Here is a 20,445-nt window from a genome sequence, read left to right on the forward strand (position 1 = left end):
TCATTTATACCATTTAGTCCTAAAAATTGTGGCTATATTTCAGATACCTAGCTGTTTGTTTATGGTGCTAGTCCATGGGTTATATGTGATTGAGGCAATAGCATCTTCAGTCGTTTTCTTTTTTTTTCTTCTTCTTTTTTTTTTTTTTTTGCTTCACGTTTTTTTTTCTTTTTTTTATTACGTATTTTCTTCAATTACATTTCCAAATTTCTAAAAAATAATCTACAGTGAAAGACGTATCAATGATCTATTCCATAGAGGATAGGGTTTTTGGTTAATTATTCTGGCAGGCAATGTCTTTACCTTTCTGCTCTTCAAGTGCACTGTCTCCATAACCAAAGAGACTACACACACACATACACACACACACAAACAAACACACATATACACATTCTTAGCCAAATTAAAAAAAAAAAGACAGACAAGATGCATACATGCCCAGCTTCATCTCTCCTCCCCCTCTTTTGTCTGAAAAATAAAAACAAAAAAATTCTACATAGTGAGGTGCTATTTTGGTCAAAGAAGGAGCATGTCAGCAACAAAATTTCACATAGCATGCAATGTCACTGCTTTGTTACACAGATCTCTGTTCCTTGAACTTGGGGGCACCAGCTGCCATCTTATTTCTTTTGTATTATCTAACCCATCCAACTTCTATAGCCAGTCTTTCCAATGCTGCCTTATACATGCAAAGAATGGTGGTTTTTACTTTGTTTCCCAGATGAATGGGGCTGCTACTATCCACTAACTGGAGCCCCAGAACCGTGCTTCATTTTGCCTGCCTCCACTGTGTTTAATTATTCTGCTTCCTTGACAACCTTAATTGGACTTTTGTAGACTGAATATGACTGTCATTTCCTTCTTTTCTGTATCACTAATGACAATGCAAAGTAAAGAGAGACCTAATACTGTGGTCCTTTTTAACATCTCTGTCAGATATTCTTATGCAACATATTTGATTATCAGTTAGCCCTCTCCTTTTATAGTCAGTTTTCTGCCCATGGAAGAATATGATGTCACATTAGACACACTCCCAAACAAAGAAACAGACCCTCTGCTGAGATTCTAGGGTGGTTGCACTAACCCAGGGCTATTGTGAAAACCCCTATCTTCATACAGCTGACTTTGAGGATGTATATGGGCAAAGAAGATTGATTCTGAACCATGTGTGTGCTGATACTGTTTCTGACTTTCCAAGCTTGAGGTTGTGTGTCTAGACTAGGACATGCTTCAAATGGACACAGCTAATCTATCTGAAGCTGAGTCACCCTTGCTACAGACACAGCTTTACAATGAGAAAAATTTCCAATTCCCTTGAATTGGGAGAAGGAATAAGGAAATACTTAAAAAAAAAAACTCCAAGAATGTTAGTATTTGAATCTAATGTTAAGGTCTTTGCATACTTAAGACTGTCACTAGAACTCACAAGCAACTCTTTCAAATGAGTCCTAAAGGGCTGGAGAGATGACTCATTGATTAAGAGCACATACTGTTCTTGCAGAGGTTCTTAACACCTGCAAAAGATGGCTTACAACCTCTTGTAAGAAGTTAGAAATCATCTTCTGGCTTTTGTGGGCAACAGCAGTCATGTATGTACACAAACCCACACAATATCTATGTCTATGTCTCTCTCTCTCTCTCTCTCTCTCTCTCTCTATATATATATATATATATATATATATATATATATATATATTGAATATTTTACCTTAGAGCCGAATGGACCATGATGCTGTCTAATGATTCCTTTTACTAGGGATGCTATTTTTATCTCTATTTTATAGATGAGGTGGCTGAGATTTACAAACAAACATGCTGTACTAAAGTCCCAGTTTCATGTGAAAATACCATATCCGACTCTACACCTGTTCACAGTGATACTACTCTTGCTTTCTGTTTTGGTCATGGCTTTGATCTCAGGGTATTTGCAAAAGTGTCCCTCCATGTTGTTATATGCTGTGCTTCTAGTAGGGAGAATTTTCACCCATAACACCCATAATTGAGGGTAGATTGGACTCACTCCTGTTAGCTTGTAGAAAACGATATCCTTTTAATTAAGTGATACTCTCACAAAGCTCTGGAGCCCTGTGTGGTTCTGTCACATGCAGCCTGCCTTTTTTTCCAACTCCTTCATGTCTCTATTAAAATATTCCTTGCAACAGTACTTCACGAGGTAAATGTTGTCATCAGAAGATGATTTTCTTAGTTAATGGTGCTTGCATAGACTTTAGAGTCTGTAAGTAGTCCAATATAATAGGCAGCCTATTGTATGATTATATTATTTAGATGGATATTACAGAGAGTCTTGAAGACTTCTTACATACAAAGCTGGATAATGCTCATCTGATTTTTCTGACTGAGGTGCACATGTCCTAAAAATATTGTAGAGTGCAAACACTATGGAACTCTTAGAAAAATAGCCTCAGAATTTTCCCTTTAAGGGTTTATCAGTTTTCTAAGAGCAGGAGTAAAATATGATCCCTCCCTCTAATAATTTATTTCTAAAGGGAAATTGAGACAAATGATATCAGCAAGGCATCTAAATAAAAATTTATATGTCATAAGTGTAGATATCTAGATATAGTCTGATTATGTAGTCACCTAGCCAAATTTATATACTAGAATTTGTGGTCATCTGGAGGAAAAAACCAACAGAATGTAGCTATGTAATAAAAGGGAAATCTCTAGATTGATTTATGTAGTAGAGCTGGGTAGTTCGGTGGTCCAACAATGTCTGTATCCACAGCCTGGGAGCTGCTTGTTGCCAAGTCCATGAAGTTGATGGTCTTAGCAGCCACAATCTGAGACTGAAAGCTTGACATTCCCTTGAGAGTAACTGACTGCATATTAGAAACCCAAAGAATTGGAGTCTGGTGGAAATGGAGAACAGCAGCCAGAGTAGATGGGATTTGTTTAGGAAGAAGATGTGAAAGCAGACAGGCACACACTGTTTTTTTTTTTTTCTCTCAGATCTCTGTCCATTTGAGCAGGGCATTAGTAGGTACATAGGTACCACCTACTATGAGGGCAGGTTTCTCCTGCTTAATTCTCCCTAAACATGCCCTCACAGACATGCCCAAAGGTGCATCTCCTAGGTCATGCTAAATTCTGTCAATTTGATAGTCAAGCTCAACCGTCACATCTTGCAGGGAATTTGAAGTCAGAAAGTTTCTAGCCATACCACCTCGAAGGTGCCCAGTCTCCTTCAGATATCACCACTTTCTAGCTTTCTGGCCTTGGATATGTCTCTGAATATCTCCAAAAGTCAATTTCTTTATCTATAAAATTGGAATAGAAATAATTTCCCAGTCTCTTATTCAAAAGCCTTAGGGTCAAAATAAGCTCCATAACTCAGGTTTTTAAAGGAATTTTACAAATGTGGCAAACTTTAATAATTTTAGAGGGATTAGAAACAGTATTCAGAAATCAATCACATTGAAATTTCTTTTTTCTTTTTTTATTATCTTTAATATTTTTTTGCAGTCTAGTCATTATACCCTTCCTGCTCCTCCCACCAATGGTTCCTCATGTCATTCCTCTTTCCCTGTCTCCAAGAGGGTGACCTCACTTCCCATATCCCCCACACCTTGCCAGGCCTCTCCATTCCCTGGGGCCTCAAATCTCTCAAGGGTTAGTTGAGTATTCTCTCACTGAGGCCAGATCAAGCAGTACTCAGCTGTATAGTGTCAGGGCCTCAGATCAGCTGGTGTATGCTGCCTGGTTGGTGGCACAGTGTCGAGAGATCTCAGGGGTTCAGGTTTGTCGAAACTGCTGGTCTTCCTATGGGGACACCCTCCTCCTTAGCATCTTCTAGCCTTTCCCTAACTCAACCACAGGGGTCCCTGACTTCAGTCCATTGATTGGGTGTATCTGCTTGTCTCAGTCGGCTGCTTGTTGGACCTCTTGGAGGGCAGCCATGCTAGGCTCCTGTTTGTTAGTACACCATAGCATAGTGTCAGGCTTTGGAGCCTCCCCTTGATATGGGTCCCAATTTGGGCCTGTCACTGAACCTCCTTTCCCTCAATCTCTTCTCCATTTTTGTCCCTGCAGTTCTTTCAGACAAAAACAATTCTGATTCATAGTTTTTGACTGTGGGATGGCAACCCCATGCCTACACTTGATGCCCTATCTTTGTACTCACTAATATCATCCTGAGTGAGGTCACACAGACCCAAAATGATATACATGATATGTACTCACTAATAAGTAGATATTAGCCAAAAATTATAGAATACCCAAGATACAACCCACAGATCTTAAGAAGGCTAACAAGTGGAAGGGCCCAAATGAGGATGCCTCAATTCCACTTGGGAGGAAGAAGAAAATAATCACGGGAGGCAGAGGGAGGGAGGGACCTGGGTGGGAGAGGGGAGGGGGCAAGGAGAAAGGGGGAACATGATCAGGTATTAGGGGGCAGGAGAGAAGCCCTAAAAGCCAGCCGATAGAATGGAAACAGGCAACCTAGAGAAGTAGGAGGTGGGGGACCCTCCAGAATGCACCAGAGATCTGGAAAGTGAGAGAATCTCAGGACTCAAAAGGAGGGACCTTAGATGAAATGCCCAAAAGTGGGGAGAGGGAAATTGTAGAATCCACATTGGTATTTCTAAAACAAAATACATGAGCTAAGGATCTCATGTGAATCTATGATAGGCTTTTTCATGCAGTTTGGCAGGAAGCATATGAAAGGCTGGTTTATGGAGCATTCTGGAATTTAGAACTATTGACAATGGAATATATGTTTGTAGTGGAACACAAGCATTTATGTATAGGGAGTTTCCTGCTCAATGACAGTTGAAACTCAGACATCACAGTGATTTACTACCCTACTTTGTTTGGAGAACCATATCACAAGCAGCAGCAGCACCACCACCACCAATCTGTTTCTGTGAGATGATATGTGGGTGACAAGAGTCTCTATGAGAAGGACAATGGCAGAGAGACAAAGCTGTGGAGGTAGAGAGGGATAAGGCAGAGCACTATTGTACGTATGTTCCAGGTGTAACTTCCGTGCTGTGATGACAAACTGTGGCAAACACTGAAATGGACACCCCCACTGTACTGAGTTGGAACCATCAGAGCTTTTTACCAAAGCTGCTACTCCCGGCAGTGGCTTCCACTTTCTTTTAACCAGAGGTGCTGATTGATTAGGTCCTGGAGTGGGAACTTCTATTACAAAAATAAGCTTCATCAAATGAAAATAAACACCTAACATTCGCAAACTTATTACAGACGTACATTACATAGAGAAGAAGTTCAGAGAGGGAAGCTTATAGCAGTAAATGTATACATCATAAAAAAGATTTCTAAGAAACAACACAACAACCTTGTGATATAGAAAAAGAACAACCTAAGCATGAAGCACTAAAAGCAAATAATGAAGAGAGGAGCAAAAATAAATTAAAACAATAAGAATAACCAATAGCACAAAATTGATTTTTAATTTTTATTTTTTTAATTTAAAAATATGTGTGTCTACGTACATGACTGCTGTCTACATGTGTGGTATATGAGTGTGTGTGTGTGTGTGTGTGTGTGCATGGATCATGTGTTTATGAACACATGGAGGCCATAAGAGTTGGCTGTCTGGTTCTATCATTGTCTGCCTCATTTGTCTGATCCTGGAGTTAGGTGGGTTACCAGAATGGTGTCTCTTCACACCAATAGAACAGTGACTAAGACATTATGCTATATCCTCATTCTATCTTATATGAAAATCAAGCTAAAGTGGATTAAGAGCTTGAAGATAAACTCTGAAGCTGTGAAATACCAAAAGGAAACATAGGAGAAATGCTCTATGACATCAACTGGCCAGTGGGTTTTTCCAGACAATATTAACAAAGCTGGAGAAATAGGATTACACCAAACCAAAAGATAAAATAAAATAAAGCTTTCAGACAGAAAAGAAAACCATCAGCAAAGCAAGGAGACAATATATGGAAAAGAAAAAAGTATTTTCATATTACATTTGATCAAGGTTTAATATCCATTGTATGTGTAACAAACTCAAGCAACTCAATAATAAGCAAACAAATTATCCAATGGAGCATGGGCAACTTGCTGGTAGCTACACTGCTAATGAAAGTTACCCCTCCTCCCTGGGCATCCATAAACTGCCATAGGGAGTAGTGGGGTCTTATGAACTCCCAAATCCAGGAGTAGAATGTTGCTAGGCCCCATTCTGTGTAGATCGCATGCAGGTTATAGCAGCTGCTGTGAGTTCTGAAGTAAAATGGCAATACGATGTCAAAAAGACACTGCTCTTCTTCCCATCCTCTGACTCCTAAATTTCTTCTGTCCCCTCTTCTGTGATATTTCTTGAACATTGCAGCAGGTTATCTAGTTGTTCCAGTCATGACTAAGCATTCAAGGGTCACTTGTTCTCACCACTTTGGCCAGTTCTGAGTCTCTGTTTGTAATCATTGCCTACTGTTAACAAAAACTTCTCTGACCCCAGCTATAATCACCATGGATTTGTGGGTATAGATATAAATATTTAGAAAGCAGTTTTGACAGCATTTCCATATGACACTAGTAGATTCTCTACCAGGACCTACAAATTCCCTAGCCATGCACTTTTGGCCAGGTTGCCAGTATCAGACACAAATTCTTTCCTGCGAAACATTTCTCTTCTGCACCTCAAATCCAATCAGAAGGTAGCTGGTTGTTTCTATATAGTCATACCACAGTTGCAACGGTGAACACATCTTGCCTGGCATGGTTTTTCTTTTCTTCAGTTTTCAGGTTTCTCTAGCGGTCAAATAAATTATCATTGACTTTTCTCCCCCAGCTGATTCCATAGCACCTTTGAGCACTGTGAAAGTTTGTCAGTTGGGAAAGAAGTTTCTGGTTGACAGGGCTCCTCTTTGATTTTTCTATGTCCTAGAAGCAAAATAGAGGGGCGGGGGTTGTCTTACTACCTAGTGCTTGTGGGCACCTACTAAGAATGCTAATTGCTCATATTACTTTTGAAGTCTCTAAATTCATGTAACAGCTCAGAGTGGCACACTCCTGGCACTGAGATTTTCGTCTAAGAACTATGGGTTCTAGGAGCAGTTTCCCACCGAAACTCCTTTTTAAGTTCTATTTTTAATTATCTCATAAATATTCATTCATGGAGAAAGGGTCTTAAGCATGTAGACCATCCTTGTCTCTAATTGATAGTCCTGCCACGGTCCCCTAAGTTCTAGAATTCCAGGTGTGTGCCATCAAAGCCAGCTTGCAGTTTGAGATTATATTAAACAGCCTCATAATGTGCCCGTGGAATGGCTGATTGGTGCATTCAAATATGCCCATGGAATGTCCACTGTGGATTATAATATTTATTTCTTGCATGCACATCCCCATTTCTAGAAGTAGCTATATTTATAAGCAACTGAAGGGCTAGGAGCTAGGTCAATTTGAGTAGATTTGTAGAAAAGCCAGCTTAGTAGCATGTCACTCTATCACATATGACCTAATGTGCTTAAAATATTATTGATTCACTGGAACTAATGAATTCTTTTACCTCTGTACTCTTAAAGAGAAGTCATGAACTGTTAAATGAAATGACACAAGCTCGGGCTATAAATGCTCAGCCCCTCCCCCCAATTGTGAGGCAGCTTCAAACACGCACTGTATAGCCTCTGCATTTTTTTTCATTATTGATTTTCATAGTATACTTCAGCTCAAGCTATACATGAGATAGTTTCTCCTCCAGGTTACTTCCTTGTAGCCAACTTCCTCTTTGGGGTGTGTGTGTGTGTGTGTGTGTGTGTGATGTTTTGTGTGTGATGTTTTATATTTTGTTTTGTGCCTTCTTGATGTCTTTTGGTACAATAAATTGTTTGAAATATAAATGTTTCCCGTTTTTGTGAGTTTTGCAAATGACCTATAAAGTAGTTGACCAAGTTCATTTCTCTGGATTGGCCAACATAGAATCAACATTTATCCAAAATGGCCAGGAAGAGATTCTCCATAGAGGAAAATGTATTTGATTTTCAGTATGAGCAAGTAACCCAAAAGTTCTATCTTTAAGTGCTGAATTATTCTTGGATGCAATTTTAGAAACAGTCAGACTTCAAAGAAATAGAAAAGGAACCAGAGGGAAGGGAAGAATAAGTAGTATTCATAATTAGAGGAAAATACTATCAAATACCCTTATATATATATGTTTAAAATGCAATGAAACTATTGATACAATTAATATGTACTAATAGTAATCAAGAAACTTTCATTATTTTAAATGTCAATGCTCTTTTAAAAAGTAAAGTATTATATCATACATTATCAAAGTCTCCAGGTTGGAAAACAGTTTTTCATTTCAGTCAGTCTGTTTTAATTTGATATCCGAGGATTGAGTTAAAATTGCTATGAGATTGTTCCCAGTCCCCACTGTCTCCTCCAGCCTTCTAAATGGGAAGATATCAAAATTCAAGGCAGCAAAGACAGATGTGCTGAAACAAAGACTGGTCTCGACTAGTAATATGGTAAAACAGCAATTAAACAAAAACTGAGACACCTTAACATTTATGTTTAATTAAAAGCCTTAGCTTTGTTTTTTTAGCCTATTGGAGTTTAAGAAAAATCCTCTTTACACTTGTATAAATACAGAAGTCTGAATTTGAAATGTTGTAAGTGACCAAGTAACCTGGCTATGGTGTGCCTGCGAACCAATGTTTCATGAGGGCATAATTCTTTTGTTTGTTTGGTGTTTTGTTTTTTGAGTCTGGAGTTCACTAAGTAGCCCAGGCTGTCCTCAAACCTCCCATCATTCTGCCCCCTCCTCCTGAGTGCTGATGTCAGCAACAGTAGAGATGGAGCCACAGGTACACACTGTTGCCTCCAGCAGCCTGAGCAGTCTCCTTAATCATTTAGGAAACTTGACTCAGGCAAAACTAGATCCTTGGCTTCATCAAAGAAAAGAATTTTAAGTTAAGTCTGTGTGAATCAAAATGGGAGTTTATTAGAAGTCATTTTAAAAACATAGATCTTAAGAATGAAGTTTAAGAGATGGGGATAGGCAAAATAGGCAATACCCAAGGCTGTGTAAATGTAATTTTGTCTGCTACAGCCCTGGAACTACCTCTGACCTCATTTAAATTATTTAGTAATCATTTTTAGTATGTAATGACTTGAAAAACTACCCAAGTCCTCTATGTAACTATTGTAAAGAGGATAAAGTATAACTTCTCAGAAAGAGAGAGAGAGAGAGAGAGAGAGAGAGAGAGAGAGAGAGAGTCTTATCTATTGGCAGTCTTATAGTAAGTGCTAATTGGGTGGGAATTCTGGATTCTCCCCTGGTGAGGGGCTTTACCCTGACTCTGGAGTGGGAGTCTTCCTTCCTATGTCTCATAGGTTTTTCTCTTATGGTTTTCTGTTCTGCCAAACTAGATTTGTGAGCTTGTGCCATCACACCATCTTCAGTTGCAACATTTGCCATTTTATTCTCTAAACAATCTTTCCATGCTCTCCCCAAATACCTGCAGTGACAGCTCCATTTTTAATATGCACAGCTCATTTTTGGATCCAAGTATCATTGCCCATTCCAGGAGGATCCTCTGCAAGCAAGCAGATACCAGAAGAAGACAAGAAATGAAAGCTTTAAGACAGCCCTGGAAAATTGTCAATCAGGTTGCCTCCTTCCCAGATCTAGGAGAGGGTAGATTTATACCCTCTTTTTTTATGGGGCTTTTGATATCAGAAAGATGTCCCTGAAACACTGGAACGAAAGAATACATTATTACTAGTATGACTAGTCTCATTTGTTTAAGGTACTAAGTCTATTGGGTCAGTTTCATAAACAGTAGAGAGTCTGATAATGTTAGTTTTGGGGGCAGCAAAGAAGTGAGGAGAGAGGGAGAAAGAAGGAGACAGATTTCTAAAATGTGGAATATACTGAAGTCATTTTTTAAATGCATCTAGTTGTCATTTTACTAAAAATGTCTAAGAAGAGAAAGGTTGAACATTTTGTTTGTATTTGAGTTTGTCATTTAATTACAATGCTCTCCTTTCTTTCCTCCCTACAAATCCTCCCACACACCCCTCCCATCTTTTCTCCAAATGCACTGTCTCTCTTTTTCATCGATTGTTATTGCATGTACACATGTATTTGTCTATACATGCATGTTCCCAAATATAGCCCATTGAGTCTGTGTAACATTCCTTGCATGTATGTTTTCAGGACCGACCATTTGGCACTGGGCAGACTGATTGGTGTGCTCTTCCCTAGGGAGGGCTACCTCTCCTACTCCCAGCTTTCCTTATTTGTCTATAGTTCTTTGTGTAGAGCTAAGGCCTTATTCACGTTAGCATTTTCTCTAGTGTCATCCTTACTCAGAAAGGACGAAATGTGAACGCTATGTGGAGTATAGAATGGCAGACTTTCAGAAGTGCCCCACCCCTTGAGACAAATTTAAATACAGCAAGGAACAGAATGAGTGACAAACCCTGGGTGCCCCTCTTCTTAATATATTTCTAGTAAGGGCCAGATCATTTTGGGTGAAAACAGGGAGAATGGTGCTCTGTTTCTCTGCCTTTCTCCTAAGAACTGAATTAGGTAGTGTGTGCTTTCAATTGGACAAAGCTGCTTTCTAGCCTTACAAGGGTGGTGAAAATTAAAAAGGGTCAAAGACAATCCTAAGATTAGTGAGAAAGTATACCCTTTCTACCCCCTGCCATCCACCAATCCCATTTACAAAGACGCCCCATGTCTTTCAAAAGAGACCCGCAAATTGCCATGGAAATCTGCCCCAACAGGCTGTGCTCCAGTCAGAGGAAGAGCCTTTGTTCAAAGGGGTGTGGAGGGGCGCTGCACCATAGTGAACACCGTTAAGCCTCACTAATTCCCTGAAAGGGGGAAAGGCCAATCTTGATTTGTAAGAAGCTTGAATTTGAAAATATGCTGAAAGAAATGCCATGTTATTATTTCTAAAAACCTGCAGTCAAACTGCTGGCTGCAGTCTGTGCATTGAGCTGCTGAGACTCTTAAGGCCCAGAACAAACAGATAAGGGCTGTAATTAGCATATTGGCCATTTGAATGCAAAGTGCACTTGGAGTGGCGCTTAAAACCGTATGTTAGCATACTCCCCTAGCAGGCTGATGCTTTCCTATATATATAATATTAATTTGCCTAGCAACATGCCCTATTTCCTTTTTTGGCAGTAAACTTTATCCTAGCAAGTCAGAATGCAGTAAATTCCCATATTGGCAGCAAGGAACGTCCAAGGAATGAAGGAATATGCTGAACTACTTTGAAAAATGGCTTCAAATGCATTTGAAATTTCTACATAATCTTTAAAAGTCAACAGTGGCTTACTATTTATTATTTACTAATTAGAGAGTGTATGCTCTTGGATGATTAAAAGAGGTGGGGAATGCAAAGTGTTTGAAGGTCCCTCCTCCACGAGCATCTTCACAGGTGAACACTGGAGAAAGAAATTGGCTACAAGTTCCTGCTTAGTAGTGAAATAAGGATTGATCATACAACAGGTGCTTAATTATACAGAACACCAGTCCATTGGCATCACCATCAATTAAACACATCTGTGATGGTCAGCCAACGCTGCCTTTGTATTATTAACTTTGTTTTAAAATTCACATTTAAGACCACTTAATTTGAAGTGGCACTGAGTTATGTGTGGGATGAAGGAAAAGAAAGATGACTACAACTTTGATTATATTCAGTGTCGCCATCACATTGCTTAGGACATGGAAGAAAAGTATATTATTAGTTTTTAAGTGTACTATGTGTCCAACAAGCTATCTGGTAGAGTCAGTAAGGAAAAGGCTGGTGAAGCCTCAAAGAGGAAGGAATTTAAATGCCTGCCTCATGAGAAAATTCCCCCATTCTACTCCATGGCCTTGTAGAAGTCAGACACACTGAAAGAGAGATAGGGAGAGATTACCCATGAACCTCTTAGAGGAAAGATCAATCATCCTTAAGCAATGAAATCCCTAATGTAGTGGTTCCCAAATTTTGCTGCACATTAGAATCTGAGAAGATTAGAACCTGAGGGGATTTTTCAAAGCCTGGATGCTCAGATATATGCCATCAAATTAAATCACAATGTTTAGCAATAGCGCCTAGGCAACAGCGTTTTATAAAGGTAATTTCTCCTGTGCAATGAAGTTGAGAACCAGAACTGTAACACCTATATTTTTTATAAGCATTTAAGTTAATCTTTCCAATTACACTAAGAAGGGGGATTATATTTCACAGATGAAAGAAAGTTCAAAGGGGCCATATACGTTGTCCAGGGTCTTGAATTATTATGCAGTAAAACTGGAATTTGAATGTAGCAATTTAATTACAAGAGTCTACATGCTGAAATTTTATACAACAGTGCGCTCCAGAATTTTGTCCCCATGTCCTGCACTAAGAGAATCCGATGTCAATGTGCTCAGCGTGTATTAGGCATCTGCTACATAAATCACACTGTTGTAGTCACACTATGTGCTTCTAGGTAAAGGCAAGGAGATATGGTCCACTTCTGATAAGTCTGATAACTCAGGTTTAGTTGTCATTTCATTTGCTTTGTTGAAGCTTCATTAGCCCAAGATTATCAGAAATAAGACTGAGGAGGTCAGATGCCTTGTGTGACTTAGCCATGGAGCATCCTTGGTCATCAATATCAATAGCAAAGTGAATCTGGGATCATTGGTAGGAAGGTAGTGTCACCTAAAGGAGGAGGGGAACCCTGGGACATTTCACATGTGCTGTTTATGTAGCCTTGGAGAAAACAGCACTTTCCTTAAAGTTACATCTGGCTTTATGTATCAGTTCTCCCATTTAGAATAATGGCAAAACTATTTATTCTTAACCCATGCTAATTTTTATCCTTTCAATTCCAGACACACTGAGATTCTTTCAGGTTTTTGCCCTTTCCCAGTTAGGTGGGTCTGAAAGACACATTGACATTCATATAACCCATGAATAGATTTATTGATTTCCAGATGAGCTAATAAAATATTTCACATAGGAGGACATGTCAACAATTAACTCTGAATAAAATTGGTGTTTGAGTTATTAGTGTTAGACCAACATCAATTTCTACATTTTAAATATGCTGTAAATCAAAATATCAGAGACATTTAGTCAAGGATACATAGGGGCTCTGGTACATTTTTGTAACTTCCCATGATCCCTACACTATTTCAAATATTTAATTAAGCCATAAAATATTTACTAGGAATAGAGTTTTGATAACACCCTTTGGACCTCAGGATGTAGCTCAGTTGCTAGTGTGCTTACCTGTTAGACGCTGTACTCTGGGTTCTGTTCCCAGCACTGCATACCACAGGAATCCTACCACCGGTGAAGTAAAGTCAAGAGAATCAAAAAGACAGGGGTATTCTTAGATGCATACAGACCTTGAGACCAGCCTGGGCCACATGAGACCTCATCTAAATAAATAATAGCACGTTCCCTATGTAGTCTGTCTTCCTGTGCTTCCACAAATAGTCTGAAAGTAGTTATACCTTATACCAGTGTGCTTTTATATAGGTCTCTGGATTTATCTCTTACATACATTAGTATTGTCAGTGTACAGTGACTAGCAGTTACAGATCTCTAAAGGCTTACATGCATGAGAACCACTTATTCATCAATATGCCAGTTGAATATAGCCTATACTATTCATTACCGATTGCCAGATAAGAATAAGAGGGAAGAATAGAAGGAAAGGCGTGGGAAACCAAGACATATAAGGGAAACAGAATACCTTGACAGGCCAACACTTGGGCATAAAGCAAGATGAATTGGAGCTGGAGTATAATGTCTTCTCACTGAAATTAAGGGATGTGGGTTTGCGTGCATATACTATATATGTATTGTTTGTAACTACCTAATGTATATCTAATCTCTCAAACTAGATTCTAGATCCTATAATAAGATGGCCAAAGTTTAGTTCATTTGTATAACCTTTGTAGCACCTACCTTTATGCCTTTAATTTGCTAGGTATTCAGTAAATGTCTCGCAAGAATGACTGATATATCATTTAAAAAATGCAACTGATCTTCCCTTTTAAAAATTATCTGAAGCCCAAATATAACATAGGGTAGGGGCTTGTGTTCAGGAAAAGGAAAGTAGCAGGCAAAAAAGAACATACACAACAACAACCCTGAGCTCCCTTTGTATCAGGCTTTGATGACCAGTTTTGACCATGTCCTTCCATCTTTGACCCTGAACCATGCCCATGAGGGTTTGAACACAATGTGACTATCACTAATGAAACTGGCATTCTGCTCACTTCTCCCATTGTTTGCCTTTAGTGGGAAGTCTCAGAGGTGTTCATCTCTTCATCACTCATTTTTCAGGACTCTGATTTACAACAAACATGTGGATTCAGGAGGGACCTGGTAGTGGTAGGTAAGGAAAAAGTACACTACCTTTAGGACTTGGGTAGCATATGTTGTCTGAAAGGGTGATCAACAATTTGCCTATTGATGAGTTTTCCCCTTCACCTCTGGAGAGAAATGTTCCACTGCTCATCATTTCAGATAATTGGGTGTGGGGATAGGGGCACTTCTGTTCCTGATAACCTTATTATGTGTTTATCAGGAGCAGACACTGCCCAGGTTGTCACGACAACCAGCAATGATTCAAAGCTTCCCTGAAAGGTCTGTATCTCTGGCAAATAATCAGCCTTTAGCTTTCAGCAGATGCTGAACTGAGCAGCCAATCACAGGTGAGCTGAGAAAATATGACATCATAGTCCAGCTGGTCCAAATTTTTTTTTGGGCTTTCTTTTTTTTTTTTTTTTTCATTGATTCTTTGTCCCCTAGATGTTCTCTCGCTCTCTCCTTTCCCCTCTCCTCCCTCTTCTCTGTCTCTCTCCTCTTCCTCCTTCTCTCCCTGCTCTCTCCCAGGGGAGCATGCAAGCAAGCACACCACAAATCACTCACAATCAACAACAACAAAACCCAAGTTTTCTGAATTCAATTCACTGTGCAGTTTGACTTGCATTCTCCAAATTTAGTGATTGGGAGTGTGAGGGAAAGAACTGTGTAATTCTCTTGGGAGAACCGTCAAAGAGCATTGGCTCAATTAAATAATGTGGTTTGATATGTATGACCATAGAGGAGGCAGAGGTAATTAACACCAAGTTAGAAGAGAGAAACTTCCTACTTATTAATTCACTGCAAGCCACCTGGATTTAATCATCTTCTACTTTTCCTTCACTGACTCCCTCATGAAATGAAGGAGGGCAGAGGCAGTGGCCATTTGAATCATCGCAGGTTCTGCAAGGTAGGCCTCTAGTGTGGTCTAATTATGAACAAAGGTTAGGACAGGCCCTCTGTTCCCACATGCACAGTTAGGAATCCTGTGTATGTTTGGCCTCATCACATTGATGAAGGAGGTGTGTGTTTCCTTAGTCCATCAAGTTTGCTTTTGTGTTATTAGCCATTAACATCCATACAATTCAGGGATAGGTGAGGTGAGTTTTACAGAGCAGAAAGTTAATACCTTGGGGAATTGGACTTTTGTTCAAGGCTTTGTCCAGTTTCAGGGTCCTGTGTCACAACTCTAGTTTCAAGAAGATAGTGAGTTCTTACCCATATGATGCTCTCTGCCCCCACAGTCTAGTTTTTTCAGAGACACTTTGGTGACATATCTGAACTCCCTATATTTATTTCATATGCAATCCACAAAACTGCTTGCTTCAGGAGAGCTTTAGATGCTAATATACTGGGTCAGGGGGACAAGGAGAAAGAGGATCAGTTACAGTGAGCACAACACACAGTGATGCCTAGACACTGAGTAAACATGGACCAGGCATGTTTCTCCTATTTCATGTCTGAACACCAGTTGCTGAGCAAATTGGGGTAGGAGGGCAGTTTATAGAAGTGCACCATGGGGGTTGAAGATTAAGAGCACCTAGGAACTTTCAGAGGACCTGGGTTTGATTCCCAGCACCCAAGTGACAGCTTACAACTGTCTGAAACTCCAGTTCTAGGGGACATGAAGCCTTCTTCTGGCCACCATGGGCACTAGGCATGCAAGTGGTACACAGACATGCTGACAAAACACTCATACAGCTAAAAACAAAAAATAATAAGATTTTTAAGTGAACCTGTTCCAGAAAATAACGTGAACACAGAGAGCTAGCTACAAGCTCTCAGCATCAGCTACTAGGAACAGTTTCTGGCTATGTGATTTAAGGTAAAGAAAGCCAAGGCAGGCTGGTCATTTCTGCCCTGTAGACTACATATTATTATTTTCCTGCATCCAGTCTATGTTCAGGAATGTCTAAGTTCACCATATCTTTGCCCTACTTGAACCACTGGCCTGGCATTCAGATAGCTTTCAAGATAGTTAAGGTGCTGGTTGGTTTTGTTTTAAGCACTCTCCTGAATTATATTTTTGATTCTAATTCTGATTTTTACAAGCAAAATAGAGTATATAGTTATTATTTAAATTCTTGCAAACAAAGCTAGCCATGTTAACACAGGCTTGTCATCCCAGTACTGGGAAAGTGGAAGCAGAGAATAAGGAGCTCAAAGTCCTCTTCAGCTACATGGTGAGTTCGGAGCTACCCTTAGCTTTTGAGTGTCTGTCTTAATGAAAATGAAAATAAAGGGCATTCAAACTGCACAGATGCTTGTTTTCCTTTGTATACAGTAACATCAATAAAACCATTGGAACTTGCAATTTTTAACGAACCATTTTAACTTAACTCAGTATACCGAAAAGAATGGATTACTTCTCATTGGGATTGTGTTACTAACTTGGGGGTGGGAGGAGCCTCTGGCCAGCTGCTGCTGCCTACCATTCTAAGAGAGCATCTTAATCCATAAATGCGAAGTAAAGCTTATATGGAATGCACGTCATTTTTGCATCATGGTAAAGTAAAACGAAACAAAACAAAACAAAAAAACAGATGCACCATTGTAAGTTTGACATTGTCTATATAAAGAAAACACACATACTTGTAGGTCATAATTTACAGCATTTATTCTCATGAGCACTCTTTCAGTGGTTTGCTGATTTTTGCGGTCTGTAATTTCAGTATAAGCACACATACACACACAATTTTTAACAAATATAAAATTATAGCGTACATTATTGTCTTGCAATTGCTTTTTACACCTAAAAATGTGTCAAGGTGTGCTCTTATTTTAGCATATGGGACTCCACATGATTGTTTTTATCTGAGGGATATTTAGGCTATCATTTGTATGATATTCACACTCTTACATTAGATTAAACAATGAATATTCTTGAGCATATATCTTGGTATGCTGTCATGAAGATATCTATAAACATCTTCCTCGACTTAGGATTGCTAGATAAAATGATATATACATTTTTTAATTTGATAAAATCTTACTCACTTCTTAGTCCCATTAATGGTATGCTATATGAGAGTGTGCAATATTTCCTTAGTTTACGATTTGACTGGAATGAAGACACTAACTTTAATTTACTTATATTATAAAAGTCCCACTTTGGATATCTCTCTTCTCTTCTAAATTATAGACTTGTAAGTCATAGATGTGGTTTGGGTGCTAGGAACTAACACAGAAACACAAACTCAAAAGGGAAATTTTGAATGACATTAGTCTTTGCTGATGGCACATCTCATTTGGTACCACAAGGACAAAAAAAAAAAAAAAAAAGAAAAGAAAAAAGAAAAGAAGAGAAAAAAAGAAAAAAGAAAACAACGTTCTTACTTATCCCTTAAATATACTCATAAATTGCCTTATAGTATGATACAAAGGACCTAGAAGATAGAGAAGGAAGCCTGGTTTGTATGACCATGTATTTCTATGACGCAATGTGCTGGTGACTTCAAAGCCCTGGAACTCCACTGTTCATTCGATGAAATTTCAGATCATAATGCTTGCTGAGGTACACTGTTGTGGGTATTGTGAGAATTTAGTGGTGAGATACAAAGAAGGTTTGTAACCTGAGAAATATGATACACATCCCAAGTAAGGATGTATCCTTAAACCAGAGGCACTTGTATGCAAGGGAGAAGAAGACTGTGGGAGTTAGTTAGTTAGTTAGTTGTTTGAATGGCATTACTAGACTTCCATTTGTCAAGAACCTAATAGGATTTTGCCCCTTCCCACACTTAGTTTCTGTAATCACTGGGGAGAGAAGAAATACACACATGAAATGTTGAAATAACCACGTGAAGTGACTGCATAAATAGCTCCGAGTTATAGCTGAGGTATATGTGAGGATTAGAGTGAAATCAAATACCTTTTAATTACAATTTAAATCAATACCCCATTGAATCATTACCAGGAAAATCCTGTTATGCTTCCTTTTTTTTTTAAAAAGTATTTTAGTTTGAAAGAACCCAACATAAATGCAATTTACAAATAAGATACATTACCATTAAGTAAATGACATTTAGATCAGTATTACTTAGATTACTTCCACCATTATGTGTAAAAAAGAAAAAAATCAATGGGATGTAGTTACTGTTTTAACCCAAAAGTTAATTAAAAAGATATCTGCAAAGTCATTGTAAGCAGAACCATTCTGATTTCAACCTATTAATCAAGAATGGGAGAGAGAGTCTGCGTTGCATTAGAAGGTAACCACCGGGATGGGTTTTAAAGGCTATTTTTAAATACCTTGTTTTAAAACAAGGCTTACCTTATAAAGCCAGTGCATATTTTCATAGCCATTAATACCATGCTTATTTTTCATTAAGCATACACTCCAGCATATTAGAAAATCCAGGAACTTTGTACTTAGATTTAAATATAAATCCCTGTTCTACTACTTTCGACAGTCTTTATACAATACTGACATATGTGTAAATATGTAATTTTTTATTGAAGGAAAATGTTGCAAAGTCATCCATAAGACCTGTTTGGATCATGTCGCTTATTGTGTCTCTATCATCCTTTTCCCTATTTTGTCTGAGGTTGATCATTGTTCCCTTTCTGTTCCTGATGTTATTCAAAATGAATTCATTCTCACCCCCACCTCGACTTTCCCAGCTATCTGAGTGATTATCTCTTGTGAATCAAGAGATCATTTGTGTGGCTCTTCGTCAGAGGATTTGGAAAAAGGTGAAATTCAGTTTAGGTGTTAAAATGCATTGTGTGGTAATTGGGAAGAAATGAATGTTGGTTCTTATGCAGTGTTGAGAAAATTAAAGGGGCAGCAGAAAGAGTCACTATTCATTTTGGCTATTCACTTTTACAAGGATACACTTATCTTTATTTACAAAAAGTTTAAAAGTAGAGAACAAAATAACCTATAATCCCAGGACATTAACCTAACCATTACAATTTTATGCTCCCTCCCTTCTGTGTTGGGAGGCAATTTTTACATCATTGTAGTTCAAACATACATATATTGTGCAGCCTATTGTTTCATTGGAGAGATTTGACATAATTTGTATGATCTGCCAAAATTCTAGGGAGTATGGATTTGGGAGGAAGTGATGCTTTTCAGGGGTAGATTTTAAATGGCTTAGGACACCTGTAAATATTTGAAGCTTCTCATAAAGACAGGATAAATCAGTAAAGGTTTTAGGGAAAAGACAGCAAGGGGATTTGTGTGAAATCAATGTACTCAATTGGAAGAATAATTATTCCTTTTTGCATAATGCCACCTGTTTTGAAATGTATATTTCATGTACAGAAGACTGTTTTTTATCCTGCTTAAATTGCTACCTTTCTTAATTTCACCGCCACATACTCCCCACCACACACACCCTCGTACTTGTCTATGTAACCTGCTAGGCTGACAGGTGGTGTCCCAAATCCAAATTTCCTCAAGAAAGCCTGCTCCAGTAGATGGGTTCCCTAGCCTGAAACGCATCTCAAAGCCTAGTGTTTGTAACCCAGAAAGATGCATGAAATGTTCCCTCTCCACTCCTGTCTGGTGTCTTTCTCAATGGCTCCACCTTCCTCTTTAGACAATCCTGACAGTGTAGAAGTTTCCATCTCCCTTCCCTCTCCTCTCTCCACCCCCTTCACTTTCTCCCCCCTCCTAGGGCGCTTCCTGCCTGGAAACAAAAGATTGGTCCCCAGTAGCCCACTCAGGGCGATTTTACTTTTATGCTCACCATCTGATTGGCCTAGGTACGGTGCAGAGCCCAGGTGACGTCATAGCATAGCTAGGGAGCGGTTGCTGAGCAGAGGGGCTCTACAGTAGGCAGGCAGCTGTGGCCGCAAACTGTCTGGGGTCTTACGCTGGGGGCTGTAGCTTTTTCTCCTCTGGGAGTAAGTGCATTGGGTGAAAGAAGAGCCGTGGGGGGAGCGAGCCGGGCCCGGGGCTGCGGCTGCGGCCGCTGGGCTGCAGCTCCCCAGCCCAACTGCCAGCGTGCTCCGAGGTACTGGAAAGGTCTTGGCAGGGTGGCTGGACCCTTGGCAGGTAAATCCCGCGACTTCTGTACTGTACCGAGCTAGCTCGGGGGAGGGGAGAATGCCGGGCAGATGTTCTTTCTTGTGTCCCCCTCCTGCTCTTGCTGTGTCCCAGCTTTGACTCTTCTACGTG

The 20,445-nt window shown here is 39.3% G+C and overlaps 1 protein-coding gene across 16 annotated transcripts in view; it reads left to right on the forward strand.

The window, feature by feature from the left end:
- The window catches only part of Pak3 (p21 (RAC1) activated kinase 3), a 279,431-nt gene that overhangs the window by 125,927 nt on the left and 133,059 nt on the right, over positions 1-20,445 (forward strand). For 3 of the 16 annotated variants that reach the window (XM_017318420.2, XM_006528747.4, XM_017318417.2), the window contains exon 1: positions 19,201-20,322. The exons of 8 other annotated variants lie outside the window; for them this stretch is intronic. The gene's annotated coding sequence lies outside the window, so the exon portion shown is untranslated. Of the gene's footprint in view, positions 1-19,200; positions 20,323-20,445 lie in introns of those variants that run through there. 5 more of the 16 variants (XM_030251248.1, XM_006528752.4, XM_030251251.1 and 2 more) reach the window with 5 other exon arrangements.

Source organism: Mus musculus, chromosome X (assembly GCF_000001635.26).
Source record: "Mus musculus strain C57BL/6J chromosome X, GRCm38.p6 C57BL/6J".
Lineage (NCBI taxonomy): Eukaryota > Metazoa > Chordata > Mammalia > Rodentia > Muridae > Mus > Mus musculus.